The sequence below is a fragment of the Acinonyx jubatus genome, chromosome E4 (genome assembly GCF_027475565.1).
Source record: "Acinonyx jubatus isolate Ajub_Pintada_27869175 chromosome E4, VMU_Ajub_asm_v1.0, whole genome shotgun sequence".
NCBI lineage: Eukaryota > Metazoa > Chordata > Mammalia > Carnivora > Felidae > Acinonyx > Acinonyx jubatus.
The window spans coordinates 62,774,774-62,793,295 of record NC_069395.1 but is presented as its reverse complement, the minus strand read 5'-3'; the positions used below and the strand labels follow the sequence as shown (position 1 = coordinate 62,793,295).

At 43.8% G+C, this 18,522-nt stretch overlaps 1 long non-coding RNA gene across 1 annotated transcript; it reads left to right on the top strand.

Moving 5' to 3' along the window:
- Positions 1 to 3,277: 3,277 nt before the first annotated feature.
- Positions 3,278 to 18,244, top strand: LOC113595636 (uncharacterized). Its single transcript, XR_008293125.1, has 3 exons — positions 3,278 to 7,876; positions 8,501 to 8,708; positions 13,743 to 18,244. It is a non-coding gene; the product is annotated as an uncharacterized LOC113595636 (long non-coding RNA).
- The last annotated feature ends 278 nt before the right edge of the window (positions 18,245 to 18,522 follow it).

The window sequence follows — 18,522 nt, the reverse complement described above, 5'->3', positions numbered from 1 at the left end:
CTGACCTAGCACTCCAAGAGGCTTGTTGGGTTTCAGTGGCTAAAAGTATCCAGTGTGTTCATAGTTATTTCTCGACACAGATTTCATCTTCTACAATGGCCTCACAAATAAGGACTGTGAGCATCATGATGCCATGGAGGATGGACTTAGAAAGAAAGAAGAAAGAAAGAAAGAAAGAAAGAAAGAAAGAAAGAAAGAAAGAAAGAAAGAAAAAGAAAGAAAGATAGATCTGGAAGAGTATAAGCCAAAATACCAGAGGTTATATCTCCACTGTGGGATTATAGTTCGTCTAATTAATTGACTACTATTTTTTTTTTTTTTTGGTTAGTGGTCTTTCTAAATTTTCCATAATGCTCATGTGTCATTCTTGTAACAACAACAAAAAAATACAATTTACATTTTAAAGTAAAAATTACTGAAACAGTAGCCTGTGAATTCATCACTCTTTCCTCTAGGATGAGCCAGAGGCTGACAGTTTTCCCTTTTTTTTTCAGGTATAAATCATTATTTGCTCTGTGTGAGTTGGTGAGTGCTATTGACAAGGCTATTTTAAACGAACAAGCTTATTTTGGAAGGTTATGATGGTCTTGGAGGGAATTACCGGATTTGAGTTGGGCAATGTCTTGGATGCAGTGCCTGTTGTGATGAACAAGAGAAAAAATTACCGACGGGCTCTTTGGCTGGGAGGAAGCAGGATCACGCCTCTTCAGGTTTACAGTGGATTCAAGCAATTACCTTTTTTAGATGTCAATTAGAAATCCAGCACCCCCTCAAGAGGCTAAGCATGGATCGTATGTCTCTTTACACATCTCTTCTCAAGGCCATTTGGTTAAGGAAGGAGTTTGACTTTGCAAGTGTGTGTGCTGATGTGCTTTTAGTAGGTGGCTCACTCATGTTTTCAGAACGTCAAGGCGGTATTTGTAACATAAAAGAGACGTGTCGACCTACCTTTCTTGTCAGCCCTAGGTATTCAGATCCCACGTTATGGGGACACAGAAGTGCTTTAGGACCTCCTCTAACGCCCAGAGAAGGTTGAGTGCACTGTGGTTTGAACCCCCACTTGTTCCCCATGTTGGCCATCAGGACACGCGGTGCCTAACTTCAGCGCCATTGCTTTCTCTCTGTCCATGAATAATGGAACTTGCTGAGCCAGTGTTTCAATGAGGGTTTTCTGTCTGTTTCCCCCGGGCCCCAGGGAGACGCCTGTGTGCACAGGCTCCTGGTGTGAGGGCCACTGCTGAACCGCTGTTGCTGCAGGCTGGGCCAGGAGCCGTGGGATGCCAACTCTCAACAGAGCAGATAAGGCTTGATGGACCCTGGCCCTGGGCAGGCTGGGTGAGCCCTCTGTTTGAAAAGGCTTAGGAGGTGTTGGGAGAACCTGGCAAGGTGAGGCCAGTGACAGGGAATCAGTGCTTGTCCACCCGCTTGGATTTGGTAAAGACCTCACAGACATAGGAGGTCAGTGCCAGGATTATAAATAAAGAGACTTCCAGAATATTCTGGGGCTAACCTAAGGGAAAACTGTTGGAGAACTGCTCTCAGGATGGCCAGAAGGGAAGCTTTTGATAATTTCATAGCAAATGATTATTTCCTCTGTAAATCGTGTGCAATCGTGTTACTGCTACATGTCGTAAATGACCTTGTGTGCGGAGCCATTGGGGTGGCTCAGAATCCAGTGTGTTCAGAAACATCAGAACCCTAGTACCTGCATACTAAGTCAGTTTTTTTAAAAAAGAGAACATTTTGGGGGCGCCTCAGTGGCTCAGTCAGTTGAGCATCTGACTTCAGCTCAGGTCATGATCTCACAGTTCGTGAGTTCGAGCCCCATGTCAGGCTCGCTGCTGTCAGCACAGAGCCCACTTCGGATCCCCTGCCCCCTTCTCTCTCTCTCTGCCCCTCTCTCTCTCACAAATAAATAGAACATTTAAAAAATAAAAATAGAAATAAAGGGAACATTTAGGACCAGGCACTGTCCATCCAGGAAATAGGGTGAACGTAAAGTGAGTCCCGCCATCTGACCCGATGTGGCATACTGGTGCAGATTTGCTTTGCATCATAGAAGCTTCCATCCAAGTTGTTTATAAATCGTTTGGTGGTTATGGGGGCAATGTGAGTCCTGTTTTCTTGTTGACTTACACTGCAAATTCAGAGCTGCCAAAATTACGAAAATAAATCTTAATTTGGGCCAATATAAGTTCAGAATTTGTGATTACTCAAATGTGATCTCTGAAAGTTTATTTTTGCCTACTCAGCTAGTTGCCTCTCTAGAGAGAATGAAAATCAATAGAACAAAAAACCCAATGAACAATGTTTGAAACCATTGGTGGAAGCAACCATTTCCACGCACCCTCAAATATTTTAGTTAAGAACGAATAACAGGAAAATTACCATTGCCCTAAACAAACAAACAAACAAACAAACATGCATCAAACACTGCTGGTTACCATGGGATAAGGATATGAAGAGAAACGAGATGGTCTCTGCTCTCAGCAGTTAAAACCAAGTCGTTGGGGGCGCCTGGGTGGCTTAGTCCATTAAGCGTCTCCCTCTTGATATTGGCTCAGGTCATGATGCCATGGTTGTGGGCTTGAGCCCCATGTTGGGCTCTGCATGCTAAGTGTGGAGCCTGCCTGGTATTCTCTGTCTCCCATTCTCTCTGCCCCATCCCCCTCACTCTCCCTCTCTCTCAAAAAAAGAAAAAAAAAGAAAAAGGAAAAACCAACATGTTGGGCTTAAATAAATTGAATATAGGATGGAATGCTTTAAATACATCTCTTTCACTCCCAGTCATGTGAAAAGGGGATACAGGGATCCTTGCAGCCCTCCTGTACCTCATAATCAAATCACAAACCCATGAAGCCTGATATCTGATCCAATCAATGGAAAGGTGTAGCTTTTGCAAAACCAGTAGGCAACCAGTAGCTGGCTTTTAGTTCTCTTCTGGCTTAAATTTCAGCAACATTCATTGCCACTGACTGTTTTCAACTTCTTGTCACTCATCTTCCCTGTCTTTCTCTTTCCTGGTTTCCTCCCACCTCTGTGAATATTCTTTTTGAGTCTGGTATTAGTCCTCTTGCCAGTCATATAATGCCACTGTTTTCCCAGGGGCTCATCTTACTCCGGAAACATCTCTGAACAAGCTCATAAGCACCCGTCACTTCTGCTGTAGGTTATATTCAGCATAAGGCGCAGAAATCTGCCTTTCACATACCTGGACAAGTGCAGTCATCCAACGCTTCTTCTTCTTCTTCTTCTTTTTTAAGTTTATTTGTTTATTTTGAGAGAGACAGAGAGAGCACTAGTGGGGGAGGGGCAAAAAGAGAGGGAGAGAGAGAATCTCAAGCACCCTCCTTGAGGTCAGTGTGCAAAGCCTGATGGGGGGCTTGAACTCACAAAACTTTGAGATCATGACCTGAGCCAAAATCAAGAGTTGGATGCTCAACCGACTGAGCCACCCAGGTGCCCTTATGCTTCTGAACATCAAGTGACACCAAAAGAGGGGATTGTTAGGCTGGCAGTGTGAGTAATGGACAGGATGAGGAGACAAGGCATGTGGACTAGGAGCCTTCTGTGACCAGGTGAGGTAACAAGATGCTTGATACATATTGATCTGTTGTATCATTTACTGTACCTCCTGTATGCCTCTTGCCTGGGTCTTGAGTTCTGTGTATAAGCCTGTCTCCTTTACCAGGCTGTGAGCTCTTTGAGGGGAAGGACCATGACTTTCATCTTTGTGTCTTTAGTCCACAGTAGGTACTGTAGTACGACTTACTTGCACCAACAGGGCCATGGTGGGGTAGGAGAGGACAGCTAGGGAAGACACTTTAGATGCTGATCGTGCTTGTTGACCAGTTGGATGTGGAGCCCGAGGGTATAGGAGGAGTCAAGGAAGACTCTGAGCACCAGGTCGGGGTGACTGGCAATGGTGAGACCATTAACCGAGATAAGGTGCATGGAAAGAAGGGGTCAGTGGAGCCAACACGTGGGGTTTGGTGTGCACAGTGGAATTTGGATGTGGAAATGTTTGGAGGCAATGGCAGCACCAAACTTATGCTGACCTGCTATGAATTAGTCCACGAGATTAAAAACATGAACACTGGGAACTTAAAAAAAATTACATTCCTGATTGAATAATGGCATCTCTGGGTTTAGAAAGATCTTTTAAAATCATCTAGCCCAGTTGTCTGTCAAACACTTTAATCCTCTGTAGAACATTCCTGCTGAGCGTCTTGTACTTTGGTCTCGGTTTGTGGGCTTTCTCCGTATTTACAGTGTTTTTCCTTTTTGATTGATTCTTTGAACACTGTGGCCTCTTACTCTGTTCTAAGTTTCTCTGGGCTTTTCTGTCATAACAGATTTTTTTTTTTTTTTATAACTAGCTGTTCAGAGAAACCTTCCATTGGACATTTATTTACCTGGCTTGGGTGTTCATAATTTCATCACTGGACAGTCTGAAAACAGAGTTTCTCTAAACTCTGTAAGAGAAGCTTTGGGTTAATTGGGAAACAAGAGTTAAGAATTGGGTTCGCTCACAGCAACTGCCTCTTCTTAGCCCAAAGGTTTCTACTGCTTTTGGATTTTCTGACTCTTAGGGAAGCTGGAAGCAGACTGCCTGGGGGTGGATATTGGCTGCACTACCTACCAGCTGAGAGACATTGGGCAGGTTATTTAACCCTTTGGAGCCTTGGCTTCTTCTAGAAAATGGAGATACTCATGGTGTTAATCTCATAGGGCTATGGGAGGGTTAATGTGAAATGTTTGGGGGCACCTGAGTGGCTTATCCGTTAAGCTTCTGACTCTTGATTTCGGCTCAGGTCATGATCTCATGGTCGTGAAATTGAGCCCCTCATTGGGCTCCACGCTGAGCATGGAGCCTGCTTAAGATTCTCTCTTTCTCTCTGTCTCTCTGTCTCTGTCTCTCTCTCCTTCTGTCTCATGTCACTCACTTTCTCTCAAGAAAAACAAAAGTGAAATGCTTAAATGGCCTCTGCCGTGTAGTAAGTCTTTTTTTTTTTTTTAATTTTTTAATGTTTATTTAATTTTGAGAGAGAGAGAGCATGAGCAGGGGAGGGGCAGAGAGAGAGAGGGAGACACAGAATCCGAAGCAGGCTCCAGGCCCCGAGCTGTCAGCACAGAACCTGATGCGGGGCTTGAACCCACGAACTGTGGGATCATGACCTGAGCCAAAGTCAGACGCTCAACCGACTGAGCCACCCAAGCACCCCCACCATGTAGCAAGTCTTAATAAATATTGGGTCCTATTATCCCTATCTCAGGCACATCCTCCCACACAAAGGATAATCACCACTAGGAGAAACATCAAGAAAATGAGGAAAGATAACAGAGGCCATCCTGGCCTCCTCTAATGACAAAGCAAGGAAATGACTAGACTCAGTGAGGTCTGAATGTGATGGAGAGGAAGCGTCCACACTGAGCCAAGAGCCCCTCAGTGCGCAGTTTTCCAGGGAGAGAATTACAGGAAGACGCAGCTTCCGGCATTTAGAAGTGAGAATGTTTTCATCATCATTGTAAGGCCGATTTTAAATAGTTTGGCTAATTAGGTGGTGATTAAATTATACTGCTCCCATACGCTTGTGCTTTCTTCTCTGCAGAATATATCTGCCCAAAAAGTTGTAGGTGAATTATATGTTTGTAAAGGAATGTTTTGATTCTCTGCACATAGTAAGCACTCAAATGTATTGAATGGTTACCTATTTTATAAAGCTAGGAACAATCATAATAATAGCAGCTAATAAGCTGATAAGGATTTACTTTGCACTTCACGGAATTATCTCATTTAATCCCACGAAGTTGGTAATATTATTCTTTCCAACTAACTCTTGAAGAAAGCAAAGTCTAGAGGGCAATGAATTCTCGGTGTCATCAAGATCTCTCTGTCATTTCTTTGTTTGCCTGTTTGGATTTTTGTTGTTGGGTATTCTTAGAATGCACCTGCAGGAGAAGTGATAGAAGTGACTTTCAATACAGCTCTAAATAGACGTGACTGCTAAAGAATTAGGAGGAATGGCATATGGCGATGCTGAGGATAGAGCCGTGGGCATGGCGTGGGGACTGTCAGAGTATGATGGACGGAGGAGGCGTGGGGAGGAGGAAGAACCGGGAAGACTGGGCGGAAGCCACCCGTGAAGCAGACTCGCAGTGAGCCCTTGGGCAGAGCGGTCGTGGGCAAGCCTGAATGACCCTGGCTCTTCTTCACCTAAGACAGTCCTGGCTCATCATAAATGAACCCCAATCATCTGTCTGGCGTCATCTGTTATTTCCTCCTCCCAGGCCTACTTTCCCGATGTGGTAAACTACCTCCTGTTGGCAAAATGTACTGTTTCTTTCCACATGTCTCTGTTTTTACTCATGGTATACCAGCTATATAAAATGTCCTCTTTCAAGACCCAGCTGGTTAATGTGCTAAAGCCACGACTTCTTTGAATATAGATGATCTCCAATTCTTGTAAAATTCTGCAAGATAGGCTTATTATTTCCATCTTGCAGATGGAGAAACAGAGACTAAATACTGAAGTCAGCATTGCACAAGTAGATCTAGGGCTAGCGGATAGGTCTGCCTGATTTTAAAGTCTGCTACTTTCTCCTTTTCCCGTGTCTGTAGAAATTCCCAGTCACCTTTTGAGCTGCAGTCCTCATGCCGTTTCCTCTGTGAAGCTTTAATGGAATTCCTCAGATAATTGCATATTTCTTTATAGTCCTGTAACATTCTGTACACATTACAAAAACACGATTTATTAAGGTTGTATTCTGATTACACGTCCGTGTGGTTGTCTTGCTCCCCCAGTATGGGCTTCCTAAAGACAGGAAGAGGGTATGTCTTTATATATCTTTATAATGGCACCATCACTCTATGTCTTCGCATTGCTTGTCATATAATATGCCCTTAATGAATTATTATTGAATTAGTGAATAAATTAATTAATGCTCAGGAGCTCATCTGTGAAGCTGTGAGCTTCCTCCTCCTTGCCAGATTATTGATTCTGTCCTAAGTCTGTTCCCTGTTGGCGTCCCACACGGGCGTGATGAGCATTAACCAGATGGCTAGCCACAGAGATGTCCACCCTTGGACTCAAAGCCTGCTTCCCAAGCCAGGGTGCTGGAGACGACTGGAGACCATCCCAGGCCCTTGGCTATCTGGTGGCCCCAGTGGAGGCAGCAGCAGCAAATCCAAGAACGAAGTGAAACTCTGGATTTAGCCTTCAGGATCTGACCTGGGAGCAGAAGTCTTTGGTTTTCCCAATGCAACCCATTTTACAGCCTTTGCTGAGTCACTTCCCATCAGCATTACTCAAACAAAGATGCGCATTAGGTGCCGTGGCTGCTCTGGCTGATGCGTTTTCCAAATGTGTGCTGTAGCCAAATGTCTGAGCCCCATCCAATCCACAGTTTATGTTTTAATACAAACAAAGTCACACAACCTCTCAGAGACTCACGTACGGTTCTTGTCAATCATTCCTTGCCCTCTCTGCCAGTCTGTGACCTACCGTCTTTCAGATTCCATCCACTCTCCACCTTCAAGACATGATGTGGCTTGTTTCCAGAAACTGAGATGGTTGCAGAATAAGCTGAGCCAGCCTCTGTCACCAAAAGGGTTAATATCCTCCCCCCAGGGACTGACCACAGCTGAGCTGCCACCCAGGTGCAGATAGTGACAAGTTTATACAACCAAATGGTGCAACAGTGGGCACCCTGAGTCTTGAAGAGGCATTTTCTCCAATGTTCTGGTCTTAATGTACAATGGCAAGAAATCATTTAACTTTGATTGTTGGTGTCGTTCTACCAGGAACACAGACTCCTTGCAAGAGTGACTTCTATCTTGGCTTATGCTGATGGTCCCAAGTGTCACCCGGTTCCGGTTTGTATTTGTTATACACAGAAGTGGCCAGCTTCCAAGATATAAGTTTCCTTCTTCCTTGCTGCCCCCTTACCCAGCCCCAGCCTGCTAATAAGACACAAGCCCAGCTGTGCATTCACTCTAACAAGAGGGGGCAGGTATTGTACTGTGCATCTGGGTGTGTGAAGAAACGCAGCCATCAGAGAGCAAGCATTTAAACAGACCCATGCAAACAAATGGGGATCTTGTCAAGTCAAGCAGACCCAGGCTCAGGCTCAGGCTCAGGCACAGGCAGGATGGGCTGCCGTTGGGTGATTATGGAAGATTCTCCACATGAAGGTAGTCCCTGTCACCAGGCAGGGTAGGCTCACCCCAGGGACACTTCCTAGGAGCCTTTGGGAGACTGCATTTTTTTTTCTGGCTAAAAACATTATGTAAATGCTTATGGAAGAGCCATTAACTGATTAACAGATGAGTATAAATTAGCTTGTATGATTAAGTGATTAATACCCATTGTAAGCAGAGCCCAAAGAGAATAGAGTCTGATGCAATGAGACTAAATATTTTGCCTATGCTATTACAAGGCTTTTAGGTAGATGTGTGGCATCTCATGTGGGTGCGATTTCTTCTAATATTTCGTTACAGTGAAAGAAGAAAGGATGAAGGTGCAGAAAGCCAATCTTTAATGGATCTGGATGCGTTGTATGCACCCCCACGCTAACCCTCCCAGCAGCTGTCATCCCTACTGGACAGACGAGGTGAGAGGACCCAGAGAGGCTAAGCAGGCTGTCTGAGATGGCAGACCCAGAGCTAACAGCTAGGATGGACCCAAATCCCACCACCTTTCCACAAGGTTAGCCCTCCACTGGGAATCAGAGATTTAAAGGAAATGTGTGGCTTGTTTTTGAATTAGTTATAAGAATCAGTGATGGCTGTGACAATGATGATAAGGAAGACATCATGGTGGTGATGACTGTCATCCTTACTGTGAGCCAGACACCGTGCTAAGCTTTTCACATTTATTATTTTATTTACTCCTTATAAAATGCCTGTGAAGTAGGTGTTAGGAACCTCTTTTTGCAAATGAGAACATCAAGACAGTAACTGGGTAGTTGTGCTGGAATTTCAGCTCAGCTCTTTCTGATGAGAAAGCCTTATTTCTGGTTCCTGTACCCACTGGCCCCTGGTCTGCTGGAGTGGAACCCAAGGACAGACAAGAACTCCCAGCGAGAGCCTGATGTCAAGAGGCCTTGAAGCAACAGACTCAGGGAACAGAGCTGGCGCTAGGATTTACTTGTTCTCCATCAGGATTTTGACTCAAAAAGAAAAAAATGAGTAATTTAATACTAGAAAAGAGTCTAGCATCATTGAATTATGTCTAAAATAATCAAATATTAGCTGGAAAAGTAAAGAGTTGGATTTAGGTATACACTTTTTCTTAATTTTATTTTCTGTATTATTTTTGGATATAAAGGTTGGCAGTCAGATTTAGCTAATTTAATGGATTACTCTTGAGATGAGAAAAAAGATAAGTGATTCCCATTAAGATCTATTACAGGAAGAGACTGAATATCCAGTGGACAATATGAGACTTTTGGGTGCTTCAGGGTGAGGATCCACCCAGGGGAATCCAGGGTGAGACTCTAGTGCTGCAATGCAATTTGTTTCTTTCCAACATTGCCTAGAGATGGGGCCAAAACCAAATCCAGAGTTTTTTACTTGGAAAAAACAAATCAAATGCATGAATTAAAATGGGCTAGTATTGGGGTCCCTGGGTGACTCAGTCAGTTAAGGGACCAACTCTTGATTTCAGCTCAGGTCATGATCTCACAGTTCATGAGATCAAGCTCCATGTCAGGCTCTGTGCTGGCAGCATGGAGCCTCCTTGGGATTCTCTCTCTTCCTCTCTCTCTGCTCCTTCCTTGCTTGTGCACACACACACACATACTCTCTCTCTCTCTCACTCGCTCAAAATAAATAAATAAACACTAAAAAATGTGTTAGTACTACTTGGCTCAAATGAACACAAGAATTGATCTAGACAGAGAGCCTTGCCATCAGTGCAACAGTGTTAGCCAAATGATGAGCTGCGAAAACTTCCTTCCCTTCTCCCCCATCCTGGTCTTCACAGTTTCCTTCAATGAGGGGACTGCTTTCAGAAATGCCAACACCAATGTGTGTGGAGATGTGGCCCTGGCTTCAGCCTTCTTCCCCCTGTCATCAGACACTGAATCTTTCTTCTGGGTCAGTGTTCAAGTGAATTCGTCAGACAAATAAATCCATGCAGGTACTTAGCAAGTTGTTAGACATTATAGTAGGAGTGGCTCCAACCATGAGATGTGCTACCAATGCTGAGTGTTTTACAGATGAGGGCATGTTGGCTAGGAGCAGTTTAGGGGTGCTGCTTTATGGGGGTGTGGCCAGGTTCCCCATGGACCTCAGCCAGGGAGAAGTGGGGCTGCCGGCCAGACATGCATGCAGTGGGGGGAGCACAGCACAGATCAGCAGGTACACGGTGAGTCTCCACCGGGATGCTTATGTGGACCCACATTGCTGACCCCAGTCTTCTTTTCTCTATGAATCTGTGACAGGACCCCATTTGGACAAGGACCCTTCTATTTGCCCCAAAACCCTGAGTTTTTGGAAGGCAGGAGCATGTCTTAGCCCATGTGGAGCCAGCACCTTGTTTATACAGGTGTTGATTAATGTCACCAACACCAGTGAAGAGGACAGTGTTTAGCAATCATCTGTTCTTGATTAGTGGCTCACCTCTATTATCCATGTAACCCTATAATCCATATATCCACATGCCAGATTTCCCCTCCCATTCTAAAATTTCCCTCCCATACATGCTTTCCCATGTGTCTATCTATACTTTCACATTTTATCACGTGTATTCTTGTAATGTACTCCCGAAATAAGTCACTGTGTAAATAAACCAATGAACAGAGTGCTCAGATTTGTAGGAGCAACACAAGCTACCACACTTCTAAAAACGCCTTTTAAGAAACATGGTGAAATTATGACAGTTCTTTGCTGCCCGGGTCCTCTACCTGATCTCTTTCTGGACCTCCTCTTTGTAATGTTATATTAGAATAAGTGGCCATTGCAATGTACATGTGTGCACGCTTTGCCCCCAAATTCCCATCTATCCAGTACTTATTTTCTTCACTTAATGCCTTAGGAAATCTCTAGTGAAGTCCCCTGACAAATGTTAGTGCCCTGAGTGCCACAAATGCATTTGAGCTTTGTATTTTCAGTATTTGCAAATAAGGTTGGAAGATTGCTTACCTCAAGGGACAGGGCATCAGCTCTGTGGAAAACTAGGGCACAACAGCATTAGGGGACCTGGTCCCCAGTCCCCAGAGCAGGAAAGCAGGTAAATCGGAGGCTGGTTTGTGCCTAGTATTGGCGATGCTGTCCCTGTCACTGGGGTTGGGAGGCAGCTGAAGCCAGGTGGGCGAGGAGCAGAGCGGCTGTGGTCCCTCTAAGGTGGCCAGATGGCAGGGAGCTGCCTGCTGGGCACAAGAATGGCCAGCCCAGGCATGGGCACTTTTTTGCTGGAATTTGCTCTCTGTTATCAGGGTGCCAGGTGACACGGGTCATCTTCCGCTTCAAGCCAAGTCACAGGACAACAGGAGAAATCTACCACCTGGCTGAGACACCTCAGTGAACAGCCCTCACATGGGCTGAGCTGCAAGTCAATGCTCAGAAAACAAAACTCTTTCTTGTCTGGTCCTAAAGGGCTCCTCCTGTCCAGTCCTATGCAGAAGCCTGGCTGCCTGTGGGTCTTGGAGGGCTGAACTTGAGGTTCGTTTACCAGCCGTAGCTCCCACTGACTGCAGGTGCATTGCTGACAGTGACTTCATCCCACCCCATGCCCACTCTTGCCCCCTCGCCGTCCCCTGTCTTCCTGGTATGGTTCACTGAGGGATGGGAGTCGCAAGACAGTTAGCAGGGGTTGAACAAAATGAGTTGATCGGGAAGAGAGTTTCATATAAAAATAATAGCCTGGAATAGAGCAGGTTTGGTGTGGAGACAGGAGTGAGCAGGTTGTCTGACAGAAGCCGCAAGCTCTTCTAGCCGGGGCCTCGGGCTGGCTAGTTTGAACCAGGAAAATAAGGATTTCAGTAAGGTCTGCCTTACAGCTGAGTCCCTCTTGGGGGTTAAGAGTCACAGATCTACTGCCATTCTTTATCACCCTCGTTACCTCTCGGGGCCTGGCAGGGGCCATCAGCTGCACGAGCTGTGTGTCATGGGCGCTGAGCTGTGTGTGTTAGGACCCCACCTCCAATAGATCTTACTAACATTATTAATGTTCACAGGCATTTGGGGGTCCCTCCTCTCCTCCAAACCCTGCCAATAATTTGAGAAAGCCCCTGTGATGTGCCAATTCATGGAAGAGAAAAAAGACACGCGAGCCCCCATAAAAGGAATTAATAATTTCATCTGACCTGAATCCTGGGTTGTAGGCAACAAACCTTCAGGAAATGAGATTGGGACCTTTGGCTTTGATAACAGCCTTGGTTCTCCTGTGGGGGGTCAGTCTTTTGTTTTTGGCAAACCATCTTCAAGTATCTGGAGCCTACATGCTGCCTTGAGGCCTGCGGTGAACAACCTTTATACGTGTTAGTCTGTTCAGTAATAATGCTGAACGTGGGGCCACATGAGGAGCCCTCAGGAAGTGCCCTGCATGGGACAAGAGGGAGGTGTGCGTGACAGGAGGGAGAGAGGATGCTGAAGACAGGTGAGCTGCAGGGGCCTGAGGAGATCTCCAAGGAGGCCAGGGCCCAGGGGGTCCCTGCAGCCCCATGAGGCACAGGCCTCAGTGTGCTCATGTGTGAGCACCTGGGAAGGTGGGGGAAATGGGGGAGTGGCCTTGTACCCAAGCGGAAGGGGGACCAACACATAGATAAGGCAGGATGAGAGTGAAGAGGGGGCTGGCAGGGTGATGGCCTTGGAGAGTGTTCGTTGCTGGGGAGAGTTGAGAGCCATGTTCCCGGGGCCCATTAGCTTTGTCTTGAAGGCATCTGGCAGTCTGTAAAGTTCCAGGAAACGTGGGGCCGTGGGGGGATGCCAATGGCTGGATGGGCACACTGAGCAACTTGGCCATCTCTTGGCCCTGCCCGGCCTGTGGCTGATGCCCTTGTCTGGTGACACTTGAGAGAAACCCAGAAGCTTCACATGACATTTCTCATACGTGGAGGCCCCTGGGGAGGTTGCCCACAAGACAGGAAATCCCAGGTCCCGCTGGGGCCACCATTTCAGAGCTAGAAACCAGGTAACCCTTGGGGAAGTGAGACTCCACAGGGCCTCCCTCCAACCCCCCACTTGGAGGATCACTTGATCTGAGCCAGGAGCAGGACCAGGACCGGCCAGGAGACCTCTGCAGTGTTTACCCAGAGTGCCCACCTTCTTTCTTCCTTTGATCAGCTTCCCCAAAACCTCCTTTTCCAGTGTCCTTATCTCTTTCCTCTCTCTTATCTGTGACAATCCCTTCTCCTACTAATGATTTTATAAGTTCCTTTATATGGGGGTGTAGATGACAGAGATGGTTTATACATTCCATATTTTAAGAACGGCAAAGCCTTGACCCAAACACCAGGCCCGAACACTGTATTCACTTTAGTGCATTTGAGGGGATCAGGTGCGTGCACTGAGCTGGATTTGGGGTGGCAGGGATTTCCCGTGTGGAAAGAATGGGCCTGACGTTTTTGAGGTGCGGTTATGGAGTGTGGGGTGTTGGTACCAGTAACACTGGACTGGCAGTCAGGATATTGCTCCCAGGCTGTCTGTTCTCAGTCTATCAGGTTAGTGATCTGGCCCAGGTAGATGACATTTAAGAGCTTTTCAGTTCTTGAAGTCAAAGATTTTCCTCATCACACAGGATTCACCATCCTGAACCAGGAGAAGCAGCTAAAAACCCTGGATTCCAGCCCCGGTGCCATCTAGACAGAGATCGCGTCAGAATGGACCCTAGTGGAAATTGAGCCTTTCAAAGTAATGTCAACATGATACTGGCACCTGGCCTTGGGTCTCTTTACAAAGGAAAGGGGAGGAGCAAATTCAGGTAAACACCAGGAGAGAGGTAATCCCTGTCCTCTGTGGCTCCTAGCACTGACCTCCACCAAGGCCAGCCTATAAGGGTTGGTGTCAATGATGTAAAGCTTGAAACTTGATCCTTTCCCAGGGAACAGAATGGGGGTGCGGTTCTTGAGAAACCAGACTGAAGAGAAATTAGCCTTCACCAGCTGCTCCTGTAATTGCATTTAAATTCAGTTAAACTAATTTCTTACACTTGATAAAAGCAGTTGCCTTTCCAAATCATCCTCAGACTCCTCCATTCCAAACACAATATAAATATACCACGGCCTGGTTAGAGAGGTCCTTCCTTCTGGGCCTCTTTGTCACCTTACCTCTGTTCTTGGCCCTTCGCTGGGGCACATTTTTTGTAAAGAGCTCAGAAAGCTGAACTGCCCTGTTAGCATAAGAGTCTGTGACTCATTGACTCACAGATTGTAAATCACACTCACATGGGATTTTAATTAATTATATTAATTTTAGGGGAAACAACAAAACTGAAAAGTCTACAGTGCTTCATTTACTGAGAAACTCTGAAATGTCTTTTATTTTTAGCAAGAGCCATAAAAACATCTCATACTGAAATAATGCAAAAATCAAGGAAGGGTTGTATTACTCAGCGTGATCGCGCCCTTTAAAAGGCTTTGACATTTTCTTTATTTTTGTAAGGTTTTTTAGAAAGAAAAAAATATATATTATATTACATACACATCTACACATGCATACGCTACCCAGATCCTCTCTGCAAGAATATTCACTACTGACTGCAATTTGGTGTAAGGTGGTTCTATCTTAGACCCTCTCAAAGGGAGATTAATTACTAAATTATCATAAAAAGCATGCAATTAGTTATCTTCATTTAAGAGACTGCCCCATGGTAAGAGACTCTCAAATACTTGTATGCACATACACACTTCATTTGTTGTTTATTATTCATTTGCATTTATTCATTTAGTCAAGCTAATATATATCAGGGCCTACTATGTGCCTGACACCTTGCAGGGGCTGACAGTACAAGGTGAACTTAATAAGACCAGTCTGGAGGTGGAGGTGCATAGGGTTCCACATGGTTAAGCAGCATCATAGAATCAAGGGTACAGGGCTGTGGGAACAAGGAGGGAGCATCTGAGGGCATCAGAGAGAAAGGGAAAGGACAGAGGGGCAGTGACATAAAGGAAAGCCAAGAGTGAAGATCTACAGGTTTTAGTTCAGGAAGTGACTCTTACCCGCCATGTGTGTGTCAGACACTAGCCAGGTGCTGGGGAAGCCAGCAGTGAGCAAGCTAGACACAGCCACCCCTGTTTTGGAATTTACAATCTAATTAGGAGACGTTAGTCGAATAATAACACAGGAATAAAATTGCTATTTTGGTAAGAACCTTTAAGGAAAAAGTACAGGGGCTTTAAGAGTATACACCATGTAGCTAAGCTACATGGTGAAAATGAAGGTTGGCTTGCTTGAGAAAGTGACAATAGAGCAGAGACCTGACAAATTAACAGGCATGGCCAGAGGAGGGACGGTGGGAAGAGTGTTCCAAGTAGAAGGAACAGATAGGCAAAGCACTATTAGAGAAAGCTTGGAATTTTCTAGAAACCAGGAAGAAGTCAGAGTGAGTGGAACACAACAAGGGATGATGAGGTGGGAGGTGGGGAGGTTAGACCCTTCTAAGACCAAGGTCGGAGAGGTGGGCAGGGACAAGAATATACAAAATTTGGGCTTTAAGCTAAAAGTAGTAGAAGCACAGTAACACACTAAAAAAAACCCCACCCACAATTTCTTTAGGGAAGAGAGTTATGAATTTAAGTGCCTTACATTGTACCAGAAGCTCAAGAAAATCAGTTATTGTCCCTCTTTCTGTACCCAGCTCAGGTCCTTGACTAGGCTAATGCATGTATTCTGCACCTACATGTTGGTCTCCAGTAGTATATTTTGTACTGTTGGTTCTGATTTTGATTTTTAACCCAGTTTGTCAACTTGTCTCCTGCCTCCATGATTATTTATGGTTTCTGCTATGATTAGCCATCTGGATGATGGAATAGCTCATTCATTCCATGATTCATTCAACAAATGCTTATTGAATATCCCTGTTGTACAATGATTTATCCCTCATTGAACTTACAGTTTCACAAAGGTGTAAGATACATGCATAAAAATTATAATATTGAATGTTATACTGGAGGCCCTAGACAGTGCAAAGGAAGGGCAAGAAAAACAACAACAGTATGTTCATAGGACATCTAAAATAACCTACAGATAAATTATTAGAATTAATGAGGGATTTTTCCGAGGTAGCTGGATACAATAGCAATATACAAAACTCAATTGTATTCCTATAAATCAGTAAATAATTATGTAAAACATGTGAAGCAATTAATATAAGTATGTTTTTAACATATGGAAGATATGCACAGACAAAATTTTAACACTTTATTGAGAGATATTAAAGAAAACCTAAACAAATTGAAAAATATACCATATTCATGGATGAGAAGACCCAATTTTGGAAGGATACTAATTTTCCCCAAGCTGATTCATGGATTCCACGTAATCTTAATCCTAGCCAAAATTCTAGCAAGGTGTTGGTAAAATTTGAGAAGTTGATTCTAAAAGTTAGATGTAAACACAAAGAATCTCTGACTCTTCTGAAGAAAACAATGAAGTAGAAAGACTTGCTCTACCAGACACCAGATTTGTTTTAAATTGTAGTAAAGGCAGCATAGTCTTGGCACAGAATGGACAGATGGACTAATGGAACAGAATAGAGAGAACAGAAAAATGATAAACACATGTGTGGACATTTGACATATGAAAAAGACGCATGGCAGATGAATGAGGAGAGGAAGACATTTTCAATGATGAAGTCCAGGTAGACTACAGATCTAAGTGTAAAAGGTGAAACTATAAGCTTTTAGATGACAATATAGAATATTTTCACATAAAAATATATGCAATGTCTTCTTAAACAAGATCAGAAAGGAAAGATACATGAGTTTGGCTACATTAAAATTAAGAACTTGTATTCACCAAAGGATTCTATACAAATAATAAAAGGTCAGACTGTAAATTGGAAGAAGATGTAAATATGTTATGTTACAGAATATGTAATATATGTGTCAATAAATTGAAAATCTATTTTAAAAACCTACTCCATATCAATAAGAGAAACTCAATTCAATAGAAAAATGGACAAAACCCAATAAATTACCAAAGATGAAATCCAAATGGCCAATACATAAGTGTAAAAGCATTTTATGGGTAATGAGGGAAATGCAAATTAAAACCACAAAGAGATAACACTACGTACCCACGAGACTGGCAAGTATTTAAAAGTTTGGCAATACCAAGATTGGATAAGGTGTGTAATAGTGAGAAGTCTCAAACACTGTGGAGTGGAAGGGAGGTGTAAGTTGGTACAACTACTTTGGAAAAGAATTGTCATTATCCACTCCATTTGGAGATACGCAAAGATAAGCTTATAACTCTGTGCTTCCGTATCACATATGTCCTAGAGAAACTCATGTATGTGTACACTTGGATAAATGTACCAGAATGTTTAAGGCAGAATTCCTGATGATAACTAAAAACTGGAAATAAGCCAAATGTTCTCTTACAAAGAATGGATAAATAAGTAGGATATTCATAAAATGAGGACTGTATATCAATAAAGATAGATGTAGCTATTTGAAGCACAAATGACTCTCAAACAGTGTTGAACAAAAGATAAAAGGCAAAAGGATACGATGTGGAATGATTTCCATTTGTGTAAAATTTCCAGTCATAAGGACAGGTAAAATCAAACCATATTGTTTATGGAGACATGCCAAAGTGGTAAAACTATCAAGTAAGGCCCAAAAAGAATGATCACAGAAGTCAGAACAAAAGTGGCTTCCAGGGTAGAGGGACAGGGATATGCCTGGAGAAGGTACCTGGAAGGCTTCCAGATGGCTGGCCACATTCTAATTCTCGACCCAGGGGGTGGTTACAGTAGGTTCATGTTACTATTATTTGTAAAACTGTACACAGGTCTTTAAGATATTTTTCTGAATGAATATTATATATCCAAACCAAAATTATTTTGTGAATTGCATGTATGATTACAGTTTTCCTGTGGATTTCCAGTCTTCTGGAATCACTCTTCTCTTTAATATCCAAGTAAGAATAATGCATCTCCATCATGTGTGACTGTGATTTAGTGTGGCTGTGACTAGTCCCTATCATCATGAAATGCTTGTTAGTTTCCTGATTATTTTAAATGGCCTCTCACTCTAAACTGCTGTCCCAGGCTGCACCTGGCCCACCTAACCATTGTCCTCTCTTGCGATGATGGTGTTGTAATCAAGTGACCTCAGAACAGGGTACTGGTGTTCTCCCCTAACCCTATTCAAGCACAGAAACAGCCATCACCAATCTGTTTGGATCATGCAAACCATCAGTTAAGTACATTTGAGTATGCACAAACATATGAATATTTACTTATTTATAATTTTTATACATGTACTACCATGATTAGCTATAATTTCAAGTGGATGTAAGTCCACATTTCAAAAATGTTGATTTTTTTTTTTTTTGGTCATCATCTTGACGGA